Raw genomic sequence first — 21280 nt, forward strand, 5'->3', positions numbered from 1 at the left:
AACTGTTTTGGTGTCTTTGGACTTGGCACTCAGCTGAACTGCCTTGGGGAGAGCCTGAGCCGGAGTGTGGAGAACTTTGGCCTTTGTCTAGGGCCCCAGTCTAAGGAGCTGAGCCAGACGGAGCTAATAGTGTTTGGCTCTGGGTCACAGGCAGCCATTGTGAGCGATCTGCCCCGGCAAGCTCCACCCTCAGGGTCGCAGAGCTAGAATTGGGTGGGAGCTGGTAACCCAGCGACCAAGTAGCCTAAGGGCGGGGTCTGAGCCGCTTTGCAGCCCTAACCCTCGGGGGCAGAGGGAGACCAGTTTTGGCACACAGGGTAAGTGGATAGCCACTTCAGCAGTGATTCCAGTGACAAGCACTTCCCTGGGAAAGTTTCTGCTCAGCAAGTGAACAAGATCAAAGTGCCTTTTAAGTGGGCTGAAGAGAGATTTAGGGTGTCTACCTGCTGGGGTTTGAGAAACTAGCAGCCTCCAGTCGTATCAGAACTGTGATTAACATCTCATACCCCAGAAGACCACGTGTTGCCCAGACAATATTCAATAACATATACATACTGCTTTATTTTTGGTTGTGTTTTTGTTTTTTTTTTTTGGTTTGGTGGTTTTTTTGTTTATTTTGATGTTGTTGATGTTGTTTTGTTTTTTAAGTTCAACCTTTTCCATACAGATCCTTTTTCTTTCTCAATTTTCTAGTTTAATTATAATTTCCCATTGCTGCCTATTTCAATAATTAGAACTTCATTTTTGTTAGTATTTTTACTGCTATTATTTGGTTTTCCACCCAATTTTATCCCGTAAAGTTTTCTATTTGCTTGTTTTGGTTTGATTTATAGCATTTTTGTCTTTCCTCTCTACTTGGTGGAGGTGGGGTACTGTGTCTGATCAGGTTAGCAAAGAGCTGCTGACCTCAAGGGAACCACCCAACTGGGCACCCCCAGAAGGTGGTTTTTTTTTAAGGTTGTATCAAAGTACCCTACTGTACACCTATATTGCTCTGTCTCCCTCTTTCTGTGCCTCTCTTCTTTTTGTCAATATTCCTTTACCCACTCCCTCTCCTTTCTCTATTTTTCTTTTTTTTTTCTTAACACTCGGTCCTCCTTTCTTTCATCCCTTTTTTGCTCTTCAACCTTCTCACCCTTCTGGTCCTGTAACCCTTAGTCCACAGGCACGAGAACTTAAAGAGCAAGAGGAAGTGAAAAGAAAATTAGGGCAAGGAAACAGTTAAAAGAAATCACTCATGAGGAAGAATCAGCAGAAAACTCCAGGCAACATGAAGAACCAGTCCAGAACAATGCCACCAAGGGACCATGAAGTAGCTACTGCAGAGGATTCCACCTATACAGAAATGTTAGGAATGACAGAAAGGGAATTTAGAATACACATGTTGAAAACAATGAAAGAAATGATGGAAACAATGAAGGAAACTGCTAATAAAGTGGAAAATAACCAAAAGGAAATTCAAAAACAGAATCAAATAAGAGATGAACGATATGAAGACTATAAAAAGGATATAGCAGAGCTGAAGGTAATGAAACAGTCAATTAGGGAACTTAAAGATGCAATGGAAAGTATCAGCAACAGGTTAGACCATGCAGAAGAAAGAATTTCAGAGGTAGAAGACAAAGTTCTTGAGAAAACTCAGATAGTAAAAGAGGCAGAAAAGAAGAGAGAGAAAGCAGAACGTTCACTGTCAGAATTATGGGACTTTATGAAGCCTTCAAACATACAAGTTATAGGAATTCCAGAAGGGGAAGAAGAATGCCCCAGAGGAATGGAAGCCATACTAGAGAATATTATAAAAGAAAGTTTCCCAAATATCAACAAAGATTCTGACACACTGCTTTCAGAGGGATATCGGCCCCAGGTCGCCTCAACTCTAACCGAGCTTCTCCAAGACACATTGTGATGAACCTGTCCAAAGTCAAGACCAAAGAAAAGATTCTGCAAGCTGCCAGGAGTAAGCGCCAGTTGACCTACAGGGACAAATCCATCAGAGTGACCGCATACTTCTCTAATGAAACTTTCCAAGCAAGAAGACAATGGTCATCTACCTTTAATCTACTTAAACAGAACAATTTCCAGCCCAGAATTCTGTACCCTGCTAAGCTAAGCTTAAAAATTGATGGAGAAATCAAATCATTTACGGATATACAAACATTGAGGAAATTCGCCACAACGAGACCAGCTCTACAGGAAATACTTCAACCTGTTCTGCACACTGACCACCACAATGGATCAGCAGCAAAGTAAAGGACAGAACCAAACCTCCAAACTGATGCAAAAGATAAAACTAAGCAATGGACTCTCACAAAATAAGATGAATAGAATACTACCACACTTATCAATTATCTCAATAAATGTTAATGGCTTGAATTCCCCACTGAAGTGACATAGATTGGCTGACTGGATTAAAAAACACAAGCCATCCATTTGCTGTCTGCAAGAAACACACCTGGCTTCAAAAGACAAATTAAAGCTCCGAGTCAAGGGTTGGAAGACAATTTTTCAGGCAAATGGAATTCAGAAGAAAAGAGGAGTTGCAATCTTATTTTCAGATACATGTGGATTTAAAGCAACTAAAGTCAAAAAAGACAAAGATGGTCACTTTATATTGGTCAAGGGAAAAATACAACAAGAAGACATTTCAATTCTAAATATCTATGCACCCAATTTAAATGCTCCCAGATTCTTGAAACAGATCTTACTCAGTCTGAGCACTATGATATCCGATAATACCATAATAACAGGGGACTTTAACACTCCTCTTACAGAGCTGGACAGATCCTCTAAACAGAAATTAAACAAAGATATAAGAGATTTAAATGAGACCCTAGAACAACTGTGCTTGATAGACGCATATAGAACACTCCATCCCAAAGATAAAGAATATACATTCTTCTCATCACCCCATGGAACATTCTCCAAAATTGATCATATCCTGGGACACAAAACAAATATCAACAGACTCAAAAGAATTGAAATTTTACCTTGTATCTTCTCAGACCATAAGGCACTAAAGGTGGAACTCAACTCTAACAAAAACACTCGACCCCACACAAAGGTATGGAAATTAAACAATCTTCTGTTGAATAACAGATGGGTGCAGGAAGAAATAAAACAGGAAATCATTAACTTCCTTGAGCATAACAACAAAGAAGACACAAGCTACCAAAACCTGTGGGATACTGCAAAAGCAGTTTTGAGAGGAAAATTCATCGCTTTAGATGCCTACATTCGAAAAACAGAAAGAGAGCACATCAACAATCTCACAAGAGATCTTATGGAATTGGAAAAAGAAGAACAATCTAAGCCTAAACTCAGTAGAAGAAAAGAAATATCCAAAATCAAATCAGAGATCAATGAAATTGAAAACAAAAGAATCATTCAGAAAATTAATGAAACAAGGAGTTGGTTTTTTGAAAAAATAAATAAAATAGATAAACCATTGGCCAGACTAACGAGGAAGAGAAAAGTAAAATCTCTAGTAACCTCAATCAGAAATGATAAAGGGGAAATAACAACTGATCCCACAGAGATACAAGAGATCATCTCTGAATACTACCAGAAACTCTATGCCCAGAAATTTGACAATGTGAAAGAAATGGATCAATATTTGGAATCACACCCTCTCCCTAGACTCAGCCAGGAAGAAATAGAGCTCCTGAACAGACCAATTTCAAGCACTGAGATCAAAGAAACAATAAAAAAGCTTCCAACCAAAAAATGCCCTGGTCCAGATGCCGTCACTCCAGAATTCTATCAAACCTTCAAGGAAGAGCTTATTCCTGTACTGCAGAAACTATTCCAAAAAATTGAGGAAGAAGGAATCTTCCCCAACACATTCTATGAAGCAAACATCACCCTGATACCAAAACCAGGAAAAGACCCAAACAAAAAGGAGAATTTCAGACCAATCTCACTCATGAATATAGTTGGAAAAATTCTCAAGAAAATCCTAGCCAATAGATTACAGCTTATCATCAAAAAAGTCATTCATCATGATCAAGTAGGCTTCATCCCAGGGATGCAAGGCTGGTTTAACATACGCAAGTCTATAAACGTTATCCACCATATTAACAGAGGCAAAAATAAAGATCACATGATCCTCTCAATTGATGCAGAAAAAGCTTTCGATAAAATCCAGCATCCTTTTCTAATTAGAACACTGAAGAGTATAGGCATAGGTGGCATATTTCTAAAACTGATTGAAGCTATCTATGACAAACCCACAGCCAATATTTTACTGAATGGAGTAAAACTGAAAGCTTTTCCTCTTAGAACTGGAACCAGACAAGGTTGTTCTCTGTCACCTTTACTATTTAACGTAGTGCTGGAAGTTCTAGCCAATACAATTAGGCAAGACAAGGAAATAAAGGGAATCCAAATGGGAGCAGAGGAGGTCAAACTCCCCCTCTTTGCTGCTGACATGATCTTATACTGAGAGAACCCCAAAGACTCAACCACAAGACTCCTAGAATTCATCAAAAAATACAGTAATGTTTCAGGATATAAAATCAATGTCCACAAGTCAGTAGCCTTTGTGTACACCAATAACAGTCAAGATGAGAAGCTAATTAAGGACACAACTCCCTTCACCATAGTTTCAAAGAAAATGAAATACCTAGGAATATACCTAACGAAGGAGGTGAAGGACCTCTATAAAGAAAACTATGAAATCCTCAGAAAGGAAATAGCAGAGGATATTAACAAATGAAAGAACATACCATGCTCTAGGATGGGAAGAATCAACATTGTAAAAATGTCTATACTTCCCAAAGCAATCTACCTAATTCAATGCCATTCCTATCAAAATACCAACATTGTACTTTCAAGATTTGGAGAAAATGATTCTGCGTTTTGTATGGAACCGGAAAAAACCCCGTATAGCTAAGGCAGTTCTCTCTAACAAAAATAAAGCTGGGGGCATCGGCATACCAGATTTTAGTCTGTACGACAAAGCCATAGTGCTCAAGACAGCATGGTACTGGCACAAAAACAGAGACATAGACACTTGGAATCGAATTGAAAACCAAGAAATGAAACTAACATTTTACAACCACCTAATCTTTGATAAACCAAACAAGAACATACCTTGGGGGAAAGACTCCCTATTCAGTAAATGGTGTTGGGAGAACTGGATGTCTACATGTAAAAGACTCAAACTGGACCCACACCTTTCCCCACTCACAAAAATTGATTCAAGATGGATAAAGGACTTAAATTTAAGGCATGAAACAATAAAAATCCTCCAAGAAAGCATAGGAAAAACACTGGAAGATATTGGCCTGGGGAAAGACTTCATGAAGAAGACTGCCATGGCAATTGCAACAACAACAAAAATAAACAAATGGGACTTCATTAAACTGAAAAGCTTCTGTACAGCTAAGGAGACAATAACCAAAGCAAAGAGACAACCTACACAATGGGAAAGAATATTTGCATATTTTCAATCCTAGTCAGCTTGATAACTAGGATCTATAGAGAACTCAAATTAATCCACATGAAAAAAGCCAACAATCCCTTATATCAATGGGCAAGAGACATGAATAGAACTTTCTCTAAAGACGACAGATGAATGGCTAACAAACACATGAAAAAATGTTCATCATCTCTATATATTAGAGAAATGCAAATCAAAACAACCCTGAGATATCATCTAACCCCAGTGAGAATGGCCCACATCACAAAATCTCAAAACTGCAGATGCTGGCTTGGATGTGGAGAGAAGGGAACACTTTTACACTGCTGGTGGGACTGCAAACTAGTACAACCTTTCTGGAAGGAAGTATGGAGAAACCTCAAAGCACTCAAGCTAGACCTCCCATTTGATCCTGCAATCCCATTACTGGGCATCTACCCAGAAGGAAAAAAATCCTTTTATCATAAGAACACTTGTACTAAACTGTTTATTGCAGCTCAATTTACAATCACCAAAATGTGGAAACAGCCTAAATGCCCACCAACCCAGGAATGGATTAACAAGCTGTGGTATATGTATACCATGGAATACTATTCAGACATTAAAAAAAATGGAGACTTTACATCCTTCGTATTAACCTGGATGGACGTGGAAGACATTATTCTTAGTAAAGCATCACAAGAATGGAGAAGCATGAATCCTATGTACTCAATTTTTATATGAGGACAATTAATGACAATTATGGTTATGGGGGGGAAGCAGAAAGAGGGAAGGAGGGAGGGGGGTGGGGCCTTGGTGTGTGTCACACTTTATGGGGGCAAGACATGATTGCAAGAGGGACTTTACCTAACAATTGCAATCAGTGTAACCTGGCTTATTGTACCCTCAATGAATCCCCAACAATAAAAAAAAAAAAAGAAATATTACACTACATTTATCCATTCAACAATTGATGGACATTTAGGTTTGTTTTTGTTTGGGGGCTATTATAAACAATGTTGCTCTCAATATTCATGTTCAAGTTTTTACATGGGCATGTTTTCATTTTCTTGGGTAGATGGTTAGCAATTTAATTGTTGGGTTATACTGTAGCTCTCTGTAACATTTTGAGGAGTTTCCGAACTATTTCCTCAGTAGCTGCACCATTTTACATTCCTAGGAGAAGCATATGAGTGTTCTAATTTCTCCACATCCTCCCAAACACTAGTAACTTTTTTATTACAAGTGAATAGTGGATGTAAATTAGTATCTCATTGTGATTTTGATTTCCCTCATGGGTAATGACGTGCCTATTGGCCATTAATATTATCTTTTTTGGAGGTATTTCTATTCAAATTTTTTACCCATTTTCAGATGGGTCTATTTGTCTTTTTATTATTCACTAAGAGTTGTAAGAATTCTTTATGTATCTAAATATAAGTCCCTCATCAGATATATGATTTGAAAATATTGCATACCTTTATGGTTTTATCATCTAAGTGTACACCCCTAAGGCACTACTGTTTAGTCTTGCCTATTTTCGAATTTGATATATCTTTGCATTTCTTTTAGTATCCTCTCATCCCCTTCCTTGCAATTTATCTCTTTGAGAACCTGACCTGTTCAACCAATGCAGTTCCCCATAGTCTGGATTTTGCTGACTATACAATCATGGTGCATTTCAACATGTTCCAGTGTCCCTAATAGTTCTTAACAATTGGCATCTGGATCTAGAGGCTTAATCAAGGTTCTTTGTCAAGACTACAAGTGATAGCATGTTATTTCTTTGAAAAGCACCTGTCTAGTTTTTGCTTTTCTTTGATACTTGCAGTTGTATATGACCAATGCCTAGATCTATCAATCCCTTGGGAGTTGTGAAGTGGGTTATGTGCTGATTTGATCATTTCTTTTTCATTAATTAATTGGAATAATTCTATAAGGTATTTCTTATTAATTTCTTTTCATTTGCTCAATAGTCCATATAGGAAAGGCTTGATTCTTTCTGTTTTCCTGGTGTTCAAGGTAATGAGTTGGGTCCCTGTCATATTCAGAAAGTGACCACACACACAAACCATGTAATTTCAGACTGTTGTTTCAAAGTCCCATAACAGGGTTTTGCTTAATCTCCTAACTAATTTACATCTGCACATCTTTTTTCATCACACCAAATCTTGGTTCTCAAAGGATACAGAGGATAATAAATAGAATTTGAATATCTCGTAATTACTTGTTGTTTTATCCCCTTTTATATGTACAAAAGTCTTAGCATAACAAAACAATACTAAGAATATCACCCCAAAATATGGGTACTGAAAACAGTTTAAAATTATTTGTATGTGCTATCCTCTTCCTGTTTTCCAATGGATGGACTATAACAACAATGCCACATCATAGTCATTATGTGATGTATTCTCTCACTTCTAACCCCCCATTTAGTCTTTGTTCCACAAGTAAGTTTATATTTTTGTACTCATCACTAGCCCTTTTGTAGATAACTCTCTGACCACTTTGAAAGGGCTCATGGAAAAAATATTTTCTGAGTCCTCACATGCTGATAACACTCTGTTTATTCCCTTTAAACTTAAGGTATATTATGTGTATATAAAATCTTTGGTTTACGTTTTCTGTTATTAAATATTTCAAAATTTTACTCCATTTTTGGGAGGTATTAAATAGTGGTGTGAAAAAAAAATCTGATGATAATCTAATTGTCTTTTCCTTATAAGTTATGTGCATTTCCCCCCATATGAGTCTTTTCTTTCTTTCTTTTTATAAGTTCAGTAATTTTAATAGAATGTCTTGGTGTTGGTCATTGTGAACAGATATACTCAACAGACTATGTTTTTTCAACATGTAATTTTAAATTTTCAGTTGTCTTAGAGGGTTTTGTTTGCTTGTTTAATACTTCTTTTCTTTTTCTTTTTTTTTTTTTGAGACAGTTTCACTCTGTGCCCTGGGTAGCACGCCCGACATCATCGCTCATAGCAACCTCCAATTCTTGGGCTTGAACAATCCTCTTGCCTGAGCCTCCCAAGTAACTGGAACTATTGGCATGCACCACTACATCTGGCTAGTTTTTGTATTTTTAGTAAAAACTGGGTCTCGCTGTTGCTTGGGCTGCTCTTGAACTCCTACGCTCAAGTAATCCACCTGCCTTGGCCTCCCAGAGTGCTAGGATTACAGGTGTGAGCCACTACGCCCAGCCTCTCTGTCTTTTTTTTTTTTTTAATTTTCACTTTCAGGAGCTCCTATTAATCATTTGATCTTCTTTGCCTATTTTCAAAATGTGTTGCTTTCTTTCAAAGCTTTTAAAAATGTTTATTCATTTCTTTTTATTTTTTAAAGATTTTTCTTCCTTTCTACTTTTATTTCTCTTAAGGAATTACCTTGTATCCATTTGCTATTGAGTTCTAGTTCAGTCTTCATTTCCAAAATGTTTATTTTGAATTCTTTCTTTAATTGTTAATTCTCATTTGTGAACTTACTAATTTGATTTCTGTTGCTTTTCCATGTCTTACATGATTTCTTTAATGTCACTGAACATACACAAAAATGTACATCAGAGATTTGATCTACGTTTGAGCACACCTTTTTATGGCATGCTTTCATTGTCTACAAGATATTATTATCTTTATTTTCTTAAGTTAATGTTCTATTGGTTTTGGCCTCAATGTTTTCTGTTGCTAAGTTTTTGTGCATGTGAATTTTGTTTTTATGTGATCTTAAAAAGACACTTGGTTCATGTAGCTTTTCTAACTTCACAGCTCATCATATAGTGTTTAAAAGATATTCTGGCTGCTTTCCAAGATTTCCTGGTTCTGGTATGTTCCTCTGTTTTTATCTGGATCTTGTTTTTCCTTCATTTATATTATCTATATTACCTTCATTCTGCTCAGTCTTGATTCTACTCCCAGCAGTTTCTCCGCTGTATGGAGCTCTATGTTGGAAAGGAACCTCAGCAGATCAGTTTTGAAATTTCCTAGCAGCTAGACTCTCTATCCCTTTTAGATCTTCCAGACATGGATCCCTTGCACTCACCCCTTATTGGATTTCAGCTGCTGATCTCAAATTGCCCCACTCACGCTTTCCAGTGAATACTTTTGGGCTATTTTGGGCTCTCTGTTCTGAGGTCTGTCAGATGTCCACTGCATCTCTTATTTCTCCTACACAGACACAAATAACACAGCTCTTGTGGCTGTTACTGGTGGTTTGTCTCCAAATGACTATATTTTTAAGCTCACAGAAATACCTTGTCATCTAGTTTTCTTGGAAACAAAAATAGGTTTTGTTTTATTGCCCATGGAGTTTTATGTTTTCTACTTAGTTTCTCTGTCTTTATGAAATTCAGGAAGATCTAAAACCTATCCCACCACTGCCACTATCACTATACCTGAAATTCCCAGAATTTCAGGCCACTTATTAAGTCTAATAATTTATATGAACAATATTTTGAATTATTTATACATATAATCATATTATCTACAAATAAGTTTTTTCCTTCTTTTTAAATCCGACAGTCCTTCAGGCCAAGTTTTATTTTTGTTTTTATTGTTATTTATTTGCTTTTTAGTTTTTTTTTGTTTTTTATTTATTTATTTTGTTTTATTTGTTATTTATTTGTTTTTTAGTTTTTTTTTTTATTCTGTGGCCCATGCTCACTCTAAGTGCATACAAGGAGTGCCATTGGCAGTAATTACTTATTATTTTCAGAACTAAATTTTTCTTGGCTTAGATAAATAAGGGCACTGCCCCTTGAGATAGCCTCTACTGTGCACTATCAATTTTACAGTGAACCTGTGGCAAAGAATGCAGAGGATAAAAGAATCCATGTGCACACTGCTCTGCCAGGAAACCCCAGCCAGCCAAGATATAGAGTTGCTGCTCATCTACCAGCCCAAGCAGAAGGAAACCAAAGAGGACGCCCCCTAACATTTCCAGGGATTCTTAAATTCCACTTCTAGCCATAAGGTATAAGAAGCATGACTTTATTTAAGGTAGTGCTATACATAGCTCTTTCAAATGTTAAAGGTCTATTCTCAATATAGCAGCTGAATCTCCTGTTAAATGTAAGTCAAGTTATGCCGTTTCTCAGCTCCAAATCCTACAATGGCTAGTATAACATTCAGAGTAAGAGCCAAAGTCATGACATTGCCCTACACGACTCCACGTGGTCTGGCCCCTACCACCTCCCCACCTCATCTCCTGCTTTCTGCCTCATTTACTCTGCTCCAGCTGCACTGGACTCCTTGCTTTTCCTTGAACACTAGGTATATTCCTAACCCAGAACCTATTCATTTTCTTTTTTCTTTTCTCTTTTTTTTTTTGAGACAGAGTCTCACTACGTTACCCTAGGTAGAGTGCTGTGGTGTCACAGCTCACAGAAACGTCAAACTCTTGGGCTTAAGCGATTCTCTTGCCTTAATCTCCCAAGTAGCTGGGACTACAGGTGCCCACCACAACACCCGGCTATTTTGTTGTTGTTGTTGTTGCAGTTCTCATTGTTGTTTAGCTGGCCTGGGGTGGGTTTGAACCTGCCACCCTCAGTGTACGTGGTTGGCACCGTAACCACTGTGCTACAGCACCGAGCCCCTTTTCTTTTTCTGTTCCTTTTGCCTGGAATGGTCTTTACCTATGACTTGTTTCTTGCCATCAAATGTTACCTCGTTAGGGAGGCCTTCCCTCGTCAAACTATTTTAAGTCATAGCTACCACCCTGACATTCCTGTTTATTTTCCCTGTTTTCTTTTTCTGCTAAGATTACTCATATTCCATATATTTCATAATTTATTTTATGTATTGCCTGCCCACCCCTCTAGGAAAGCAAAGTCCATGATGAAGTGATTTTTGCGTACTTTGTTCTTTGATTTACCTTAGCACCTAGTATAGTGCCTGAAGGCCACTTTAATATGTATTTATTGAAACAATGGGTACTTTTTTTTTTATTGTTGAGGATTCATTGAGGGTACAAGAAATCAAGTTACACTGATTGCATTTGTTAGATAACGTCCCTCTTACAATCGTGTCTTGCCCCCCAAAGGTGTGTCACACACCAAGACCCCACCTCCCTCCCTCCTCTCTCTCTCTGCTCTCCCCTAAACCAAACAAGAACATACCTTGGGGGAAAGACTCCATATTCAATAAATAGTGTTGGGAGAACTGGATATCACATGTAAAAGACTGAAACTGGACCCACACCTTTCTCCACTCACAAAAATTGATTCAAGATGGATAAAGGACTTAAATTTAAGGTATGAAACAGTAAAAATCCTCCAAGAAAGCATAGGAAAAACACTGGAAGATATCAGCCTGGGGAAAGACTTCATGAAGAAGACTGCCATGGCAATTGTAACAACAACAAAAATAAACAAATGGGACTTCATTAAACTGAAAAGCTTCTGTACAGCTAAGGAGACAACGACCAAAGCAAAGAGACAACCTACACAATGGGAAAGGATATTTGCATATTTTCAATCAGACAAAAGCTTGATAACTAGGATCTATAGAGAACTCAAATCAATCCACATGAAAAAAGCCAACAATCCCATATATCAATGGGCAAGAGACATGAATAGAACCTTCTCTAAAGAAGACAGACAAATGGCTAACAAACATATGAAAAATGTTCATCATCCCTAATTATTAGAGAAATGCAAATCAAAACCACCCTGAGATACCATCTAACCCTAGCGAGAATGGCCCACATTACAAAAATCTCAAAACAATGGGTACATTTTTAAGAACCTGATTATAAGAAGGCCTTATAAGAAATACAGAGCTTGGTGACCCATAATGCATCAAGAGCAGATTTTAATGGTAAAATAAGACTGAAATGATAGTTTAGAATGAAGAGCCCTAACCAGGAGGGCTGGGAATCTGGGGCTCTGGAAGTCATGCTTTAGGCTACTGGAAGGAGCAACCACCAGGAGGGAGGGAGGAGAACCGTGAAAAGCAACTGCTTAGCTATGGCACAGTTTTATGTAGAGTTCATATGATATCAAGCAGGTTGAGAAATGAAAACTGTTATCTTCTAAGGCTGCAGTCCCCAACCCCTGGGCCATAAACCAGTCCGTGGCCTGTTAGGAACTGGGCCGCACAGCATCGCTGCCTGAGCTCTGCCTCTGTCCCATCCCTTCTCCTCACTCCACCTCTGCCTCGTCTGTGTAAAAATTGTCTTCCATAAAACCAGTCCCTGGTGCCAAAAAGGTTCTGGGCTGTGGCCTGTTAGGAACCAGACCACCTGGCGGAGATGAGCAGCAGGCGACTGAGTGAGGGAAGTTTCCTCTGTATTTACAGCTGCCCCCCATCACTCACTTCACTGCCTCCTGTGCCATCTCTTCCCACTACCCCATATATGCCTGTTTTTGCAAAAATTGTCTTCTGTGAAACTAGTCCCTGGTGCCAAAAAGGTTGGGGATCACTGTTCTAAGAAGTTATCTTCATCTTCATCATCTACTATATTCTGGGCAGTTAATTTGTTCATTCAGGAAACAAAGTGTAGTCCAGGCACAATGGAAACACAAAGATGAATAAACTCAAGGAGCCTGTTATCTGGAGGGATACAGAGCCCCCTTCCTTCAATCTAGTAAACGCCATCGGCATTCACTGATGATGGAATGATGACAGCCATGTCCTAACAGTAATTGTACAAAAAGCGGTGTGACCACTTCACGTAGAGCTGATACTGATTTAGGCCTGATTGCAGGATAGACAAATAGCATGAGAAACTGCTCACATACATTAACCCTGATCCTACTCATTAACTTCCTCTGACTGACCTGCATTCCATCCCACGGCCAGTACCCAAGAAAGACCCCATCCCTGCTCTCCTCCATTCAGTCCTTGGCCCTGCACAACCACTCCCAGAATGAGCTATTTGGTCAGGCCTAGAATATTTCTTGGCCAGTAGCTATGAAAGCAGGGGTTATAGAGGAGGTCCCAGTCCTTAGAGGGCACAATAGTGTGCACATTTTCTTACGGCCAAAAAGATCAGTACTGCTTTCCTTTCTTCCCAGTCACCTTCCCTTCAGTTCCTGTTACTCAAACCACAAAGAGGACAGACTTTGAGATGATCAATATAAATGGAGCCCAGCTTCTATCCCTGCAGTAAGGCATTTTATAAGCCATTTAATAAAAAAGAGAGGATAATTTTTTGACATGCTCATGTTTTTCCACCCAGGTGATGCATTTAAAGTTTCTAGGAGCCTTTAAATCACCTTTTACACAGTATCCTGAATACAGTAAGTATTTGGCTCAGTAAATATTTACTAACTACTTACATTGACAGATAAAATTCACTCTGATGATAATTATAAGGCTTTCAGGAATGGAAAGAATAAAGAAAAGATGAATCTAGCCCTTCTAAAAAGCACAGAGAGCTTGAAACTTTTTATAATAATGGGAAATAGTGTGACTCCTAAGGAGTCAGAGAGATTCTGAGAAGAGTATAACAAGAACATGCTTGAGAATCGTAACTTAAGTAGCATATTGGGTCTTCTAAAGGCAGAGAAGACAAACACAACAGTGTACATGAAAATATGAAACTCAACCCTGCCAGATGTAGCCAGAGGTCGGCATAAAGACCACAACTGGGAAGGAAGTTGTAGTGGCATGAGGAGGCCACATGGATGGACTTGCTTCTCCATTCACCAGCATCTGGGTTTCTGGCTGCCATGTCAGCCCAGTGTACAGGCAAAGGTGGCAGGTTCCTTATGCACAATTCCCAGTGTTGGAGCCAAACCCACCAGGGGCCCCAAACAACTCTGTACATTCTTGCAAAGTTCACCAAGAAGCAAGGACTTGAGTACTCTTTATCCAGGCCATTTCTCAGGGCTGCGTCTGCAGTTTAGCATCTCCCTCTAGACAAAGAACAGCCTTGTCACATCTCAGGATAAAAGCAGTGAAGCTGCCAGGCTCAGGGTTCCTCTCCTTGAATAGCAGCCCGCTGTGTGTGTGAGCATCCAGCATGGGCCCTTCATTGTCCTCACATGGCTTGGGCATGTGGGAACCAGCACAAGCCCAAGTTCTGAAGTTCTGACTGTTCTTTTTGCTGTGAGTAATGAAGTACTTTATTTCTAAACCAGGAGTCTCACGTCTTTTGCTTTTACCCATGAAACAGTATCAGGCTAACTTGTTAAGTTGCAAGTAAGGTAAAAGCTCATACAATTCTTGTTACTCAAACTTCCTGATTTCCCAGGCAGTAAAATCTCAGATATCACTGTGGGGATGGCTCCTTTAATTCCGAGAAGTAACACTATGCATACAACAATTATCATTGTTTTACCAATGATAGTGAAAGAACATCTCAAGATAAAAGGTAGTCCTTTAACTGAACAAGTTTAGCTTTGTACAACATTTCCCTTAGTTTAATTGAACAAGTTTAGCTTTGTGCAACATTTCCCTTAGTTTGTGCATTTCAGAGGAGGCATCAGAAGAGCCTCCTTTTGGGCCTGAAATATCTGCTTTGTTCAAAGAGTTGAGTTATTACCGTCCTTATTCAGCTGCCAAAGGAACCTAGGAAAAAGAAAACATTCCCCCATATCAATCATTAATATCAATAAAGTTATCAGATGGGGTTTAAGGACACCTAGCAGAGCTCTGGAAAAGGACATTAGATATGGTATATTTTTTACCCATGAGAACCTTCTCAGAAAAATAATGTTATATTTTAATAATAATATATTTTAATAGCTTTATTGAGAGATAACAGACATATAATAAATTGCACATATTTAAAATGTATGATTTGGTAAGTTTTGATTATGTATGTCTGTGTTTGTGTGTATGCGTGTGTGTATCTGTGAAATAAACACAATCAAGGTAATGAAAATATCCATCACCCCAAAGAGCTTCCACATACCCCTTTGTAATCTCTTTCTCTCGTCATCAATCCCACCTACCTGTAGGCAACTACTGATCTGCTTTCTGTCACTACAGATTAGTTAACAATAGATTAGTTTAATTTTTTAGAATTTTGTATTATTGGAATTACATAGTACTTAGTCTTTTTTGCCTAGCTTTTTTCACTCAGTACAATTATTCTGAGATTCATTCATGTTCCTCCAAGTACCCCAAAATTCATTTTTCTTGCTGCTGAGCAGGCTGCTCTTGTATAGATATACTGCAATGTGTTTATCCATTCACCTGCTGATGGACAACTGTGCTATTTCCAATTTTTAGCTATTGAAAATAAAGCTACTATAAACATTGGTGTACAAGTCTTTGTACAGACATATACTTTCATTTCTTTTGGGTAAAAACCTAAGAGTAGAATGACTGGATTATATGGTAGGTGTATGTTGAACTTTCAAAGAAACTTCCAGATTGTTTTCCAAAGTGGTTGTACCATATTATGTTTGCACCAAAGTGTATACCAATGTTTGAGTTAGTCAGTGTTTTAAATTTTTGCTATTATGACATGTGTGTGGTACTATTTCATTATAGTTTTATTTGCATTTCCTTAATGACTAATGGTGTTGAATATCTTTTCACATATTTATTTGCCATCCACAGATCTTTGGTGAAGTATCATTCAAATTTTTTAGTCATTTTTTTAACTGAACTTTTTTTCTTATTATAATGGTCCTCTCTTTTCTGAGGGAGAATATGTTCTAAGATCTCCAATGGATGCCTGAAATCATGGATAATACTGAACCCTACATATACTGTTTTTTCCCCCCTTCTATCATAAAGTTCAATTTATAAACTATGCATAGTAAGACATTATCAGCAATAACTAATAGTAAAATAGAACAATTATAACAACATGCCAGAATCCACTACTCTTGCACTTTGGGGCCGTTAGTAAGTAAACATTAGTAATTAAGGATCACTTGAACACAAGGCACCGTGATACCACAATAATTCATCTGATAATCAAGAGTGGGTAGTATCTACAGCATAGATATGCTGGACAAAGGGACAATTATGTCTCAGGAGGTTGGGAACAGGACAGCATGAGATTTCACCATGCTACTCAGAAAAGTATACGATTTAAAACTTATGAATTGCTTATTTATATAAGCAATATAATTGCTTGTATATCTAGAACTTCTTGACCGCAGTTAACCATGAGTAACTGAAACCATGGGAAGTGAAACCACAGATAAGGGTGGTACTATACTGTACATTTAGAATCTTTTTTATATTCAGAATACAAGTATTTTAATGACACTTGATTTACAAAAATTTTATTCTAGTCTGTGTCTTTCTTTTCATTCTCTTAAGATTCCCTTTGAAAGAGGAGATACTCTTAATTTTTATGAAGTCCAATTTATCAGTGTTTTCTTTCATGAATCGTGTTTTTGGTGTTGTATCCAAGAAATCTTTGGTTATTCCAAGGTTACAAAATTTTTATCTTGTTTCTTTTATACGTTTTACAGTTTTAGGTTTTATACTTGGGTCTATAATCCATTGTGAATTAATTTTTGAATAGAGTGAAAAATATAGACAGATCAAAGTTCATTTCTGCACATCCAATTATTCTAGCACCATTTGTTGAAAAAACTGTCCCTTCTCTACTGAATTGCCTTTCTATGGTTGTTAAAAATAAATTGACCATATACATGTGAGTTTACACGTATTTCTTGAGTCTCTTCTGTTCTGTTGATTTATATATCCATCCTTACCCACTATCAAACTATCTTCATTATCATTAATTTTTTAAATAAGTCTTGAAATCAGGTGGTCCTAGTCCTTCAACTTCATCTTTTTTCCGTCCTTTTATTTTTTTTAATATATTATAAAGCAACATAGTACAAATGTTGTGGTATTAAAAAGGATTCATATTTTTCAAGGAATAAATTTTTATAAACTCATCAATGAAAAGGAAACTAGCTTGATACATAAAAGTTTTGTTAAACAGATTTTAAATTTTTTAAATCAGAAAATGTTAAGAATAAATTCTTTTAAAGGTTCAAACAAAAGCAACCTATACAATCTCCATAAAATGTGTCCTTATACGTGTGCTGGACACTTTGACAATGTTAACATTTTTAAAGTCTAATAGAGGCAGCACTTAAAAGGCTTTGTGAACTTTTCTTCCAAAAAGGTATACTTTCAGTAAAACATTTTACCATTTTATCTGACCATACACTGACATTTTTGTACTTGAAAATGGCATTTACCCTAACATTGTATTTTAAATGTAAAAATATACTTGTAGACTTCAGTCATAAAAACATGATTTAGAGAAGAGATTCTAAGATTTTAGAATGAAACAGTATGTGCAGATTTATACTTTTATGTTCAACTAGGGTAAAACTCAAGAGCATGTTACAGAATTTATACTTAAATTCTCTAAGAAGTTAAGCAATATGATTTATCCCCAAACTTTATGAATCAGCTTTCTCAAATCAAATGTTAGTAAAACGAATCACTGAAAAGTTATATTTTCTTTTTCTTTTCTTTCTTTCTTTTTTGAGACAGAGTCTCAAGCTGTTGCCCTTGGTAGAGTGCTGTGGTGTCACAGCTCACAGCAACCTCAAATTCTTGGGCTTAAGCGATTCTCTTGCCTCAAACTCCAAGTAGCTGGGACTACAGGTGCCTGCCACAACACCTGGCTATTTTTTGGTTGTGGTTGTCATAGTTTGGCAGGTCCGGGCTGGATTTGAACCCACCAGCTCTGGTGTATGCGGCGCCCGAGCTGCTGAGCTACAGGCACCAAGCCAAAAGTTTTATTAACAAATATAGCAATAGCCATTTCAGACTGTCAATGTGGATTGTTTTCTATTATATACACCAAAATCTGACTCCCTAACAAGAAATTTCTTGCAATACAAAAAGATAAAAAATAATTAAAATATTTCCTTTATCATACAACCAAGCTATATAATTCACTTCCAAAAGTGTCTAAAATGATTAGGAATTGTGGCACTTTCTTTTGTATAAAACCCTTCCTCTTCATAAAACCCTGAGGTGAAAGGTTATTAATATAATAAAACTGGAACCACAATTCTTCTCATTTCTGTATTAAATTGTAACCAGGTTTTTAAATTTTTATAAAGAAATGTGTCAACCTCTAAAGCAGCTCTGTACAGTTTTCAATAAAATTATTTCCAGATCAACTGAGTCAAAGGGCCTAACATGACTCTATTTAAAAAAGTGTCTTTTGAACACTTACTAGTATCGAGATGAGCGCCATTTTCCATCTCTACTACTGCCTCTTCTGTTATCATAGTCATGGCTCCAGCTAGCGTGATTTCTATCTTCATAGAAGAAATCATCTCTGTTTCCTCTATAATGATGGTCAGACCCCTGATCACTGTAACACTGTTCCCGGCCATAATGTCTATCTGCTAGGTAGGGCTGATAGTTCTGTCGGACTTTATGCTGTGATGATGGTGTATCTTGGTGCCACTGAGAGCTTGAAGACTGGCTTAAAAGTATTACATGACTGAACTGATGGTGAAAATCCTGATTGATCCAGAGGTGGAGAACCAAATTTTCCACCATAGGACATCTGTCTTAAAACACTATTCATCACTGCTTGTCTCTGAAAATTTTCTGGAGAAGAGAAAGACCTCTGAATTATCTGTGATGATGGAGTCATGTCCACAGTTCTTTCATATCTGCTGGTGGAAAAGCTTGAAAAGGAGCTCCTCTGTCACTTTAGTTTCAAGGTTGCCCACAGGAAGCGTTTAGTCCACTTCTGCCGCCGTGCCCCCATCTCAGCGTCGCGCCCTCCCTAGCCTGGCCCCAAATTCATCTTTTTAAAAGTTATTTTGGCTAGGTTTTCCATATTTTCATGGGACTTTTAGAATCTGCTTGTCAATGTATATATATTTTAAAAAAGAATGTGACAGTGATAGAGTCAAGTCTATAGATTAATTAGGGAGAACGAACATCTTAGCAATATTGAGCCTTCCAAGCCATGAATACAGTATATATTTGCTAATATTTAGGTTGTCTTTAATTCTCTCAGCAATGCTTGACAGTTTTCAGTGTGCAAGTATTTCACATTGTTAGATTTTTCATAAATATTTCATACTATGCTATTTATTGTAAATGATACTGCTTTTAATTTGACTTTTCAATTGTTTGTTGTTAATATATAGAAATACAGTTGAATTTTGTACATTGATCTTATATCCTGCAACCCTGCTAAACTTATTTATTAGTTCTAGTAATTTGTGTTTTGTTTGTTTTGAGACAGAGTCTTTCTGTCTCCCTGGCTGGAGTGCACCAGTACGATCATAGCTCACAGCAACCTCAAACTCTTGGGCTTCAAGTGATCTTCCTGCCTCAGCCTCCCCACTAGCTGGGACTACAGGCACATACCACTACAGCTGGCTAATTTTCCTATTTTTAATAGACACAGGGGCTTGCTCTTGCCCAGGCTGGTCTCAAACTCCTGACTTCAAATGATTCTTCTACCTCGGCTTCCCAGGGTGCTAGGATTACAGGCAAACCATGCCTGGCCCTGCTTTTTCTTTTTAAATGAATTCCATTGGATTTTCTACATAGACGATCAGGTCATTTGAAGGTAAAGATATTTTCATTCTTAGTTTTTAAATATAAAAACTTTTTATTTTGTTTTCTTATCTTATTGCACTAAAACCTCCAATGTTGAATAAAAGTGGTAAGAATGGACATTTTTTTTTCCTGAACTTAATGGGAAAAGATTCAGTCTTTACCATTCAAAATATTAGCTAAATGGTTTTATAGATGCACATTATCAGTTCTTTTCTATTCTTAGTTTGTTGAGATTTTATCAAGAAAGCAGAATGGATGTTGAAATTTGTCAAATGCTTTTTCTATATCTATTGAGATGAATGTATAGTTTTCTTTTTTAGTTGGTAAATATGGTGAATTATATTGATCAGTCTTTGGATATTAAATAAACCTGCATTCTGCATTCCTGCAATATAACTGACTTTGTCATGATGCATTATTCTTTTAATATTTGGTTGTACTCAATTTGTTAAAATTGTGTTTAGAATTTCAGATCTATAGTCACAAGGGTTCTTAGCCTATATTTGTTTGTTTTTTTCTGTTTCTTCTAATGCCTGTTAGATTTTGGTATCAGGGTAATGCTGTCCTTACAGACTGAGCTAGGAAGTAGTTCCTTATTTTCAGTTTTTCAAAAGAGTTTGAGTTGAACTGGTAATATTTCTAAGGCATAACTTAGCTCAGGGTTTCACAAGAATGCAGTCAAGGTGTCAACCACAGCTGCAGTCCTGAAGGCTCCTCTGGGGGAGTACCTTGCCTCCATCCATACTCATTGACATTGCTATCAGCGGGAGATCTATTCTGAAGTTCACTGACATAGCTGTTAGTAAGCTCCATGTACTTGCCAGCTGCAGGCTGGAAATATAAGCTCCTTGCCATGCAGGCCTCTTCACAGGGCAACTCACAACATAGCAGCTGGCTTCCCTCAAAGTAAGCCAGTGGAGAGTGAGAGAGATCCAAGATGGAAGCCACAATGGTCACGACCTAATACCAAAAGTAACATCTCATTAATAAGAAAGTAAGGCCAGCTCATACTCAAAGAAAGGGATTTCATAAGAGTGTGACTACAAGGAGGTGGGAATCATTGGAGAACATCTTCAAGCCACAGTACCTACAACATTTCCTTATTATCCTTCTCTTATTTGGAGAATTTATAGTAATGTCACCTCTCCCACTCTTTTTTTTTTTTCTTTCTTCTTCTTTTTTTTTTTTTTTGAATCACTTTGGCTAGAACTTGATCAATTTTAGAGACCGTAACAGTCAGCTTTTGGTTTTACTGACTTCTATTGTTTTTCTGTTTTCTACTTTATCAATTTCCACTTTAATATTTATTATTTCCTTTCATCTACTTACTTTGGGACTCATTTTCTCTTTTATTTTCAATTTGTAAAGGGGGGGGATGATTGATTTGAGTTCTTTCTTCTTTTCTAATATGGAG

At 37.4% G+C, this 21280-nt stretch overlaps 1 protein-coding gene and 1 pseudogene across 1 annotated transcript in view; both read right to left on the bottom strand.

Moving 5' to 3' along the window:
* GPR156 (G protein-coupled receptor 156) overlaps positions 1-21280 on the bottom strand; it is a 116766-nt gene that overhangs the window by 55458 nt on the left and 40028 nt on the right. The gene's annotated exons all lie outside the window — the stretch shown is intronic.
* LOC128568064 (RNA-binding protein 7-like) lies at positions 18514-20721 on the bottom strand (annotated as a pseudogene).

Source organism: Nycticebus coucang, chromosome 16 (assembly GCF_027406575.1).
Source record: "Nycticebus coucang isolate mNycCou1 chromosome 16, mNycCou1.pri, whole genome shotgun sequence".
Taxonomy (NCBI): Eukaryota; Metazoa; Chordata; class Mammalia; order Primates; family Lorisidae; genus Nycticebus; species Nycticebus coucang.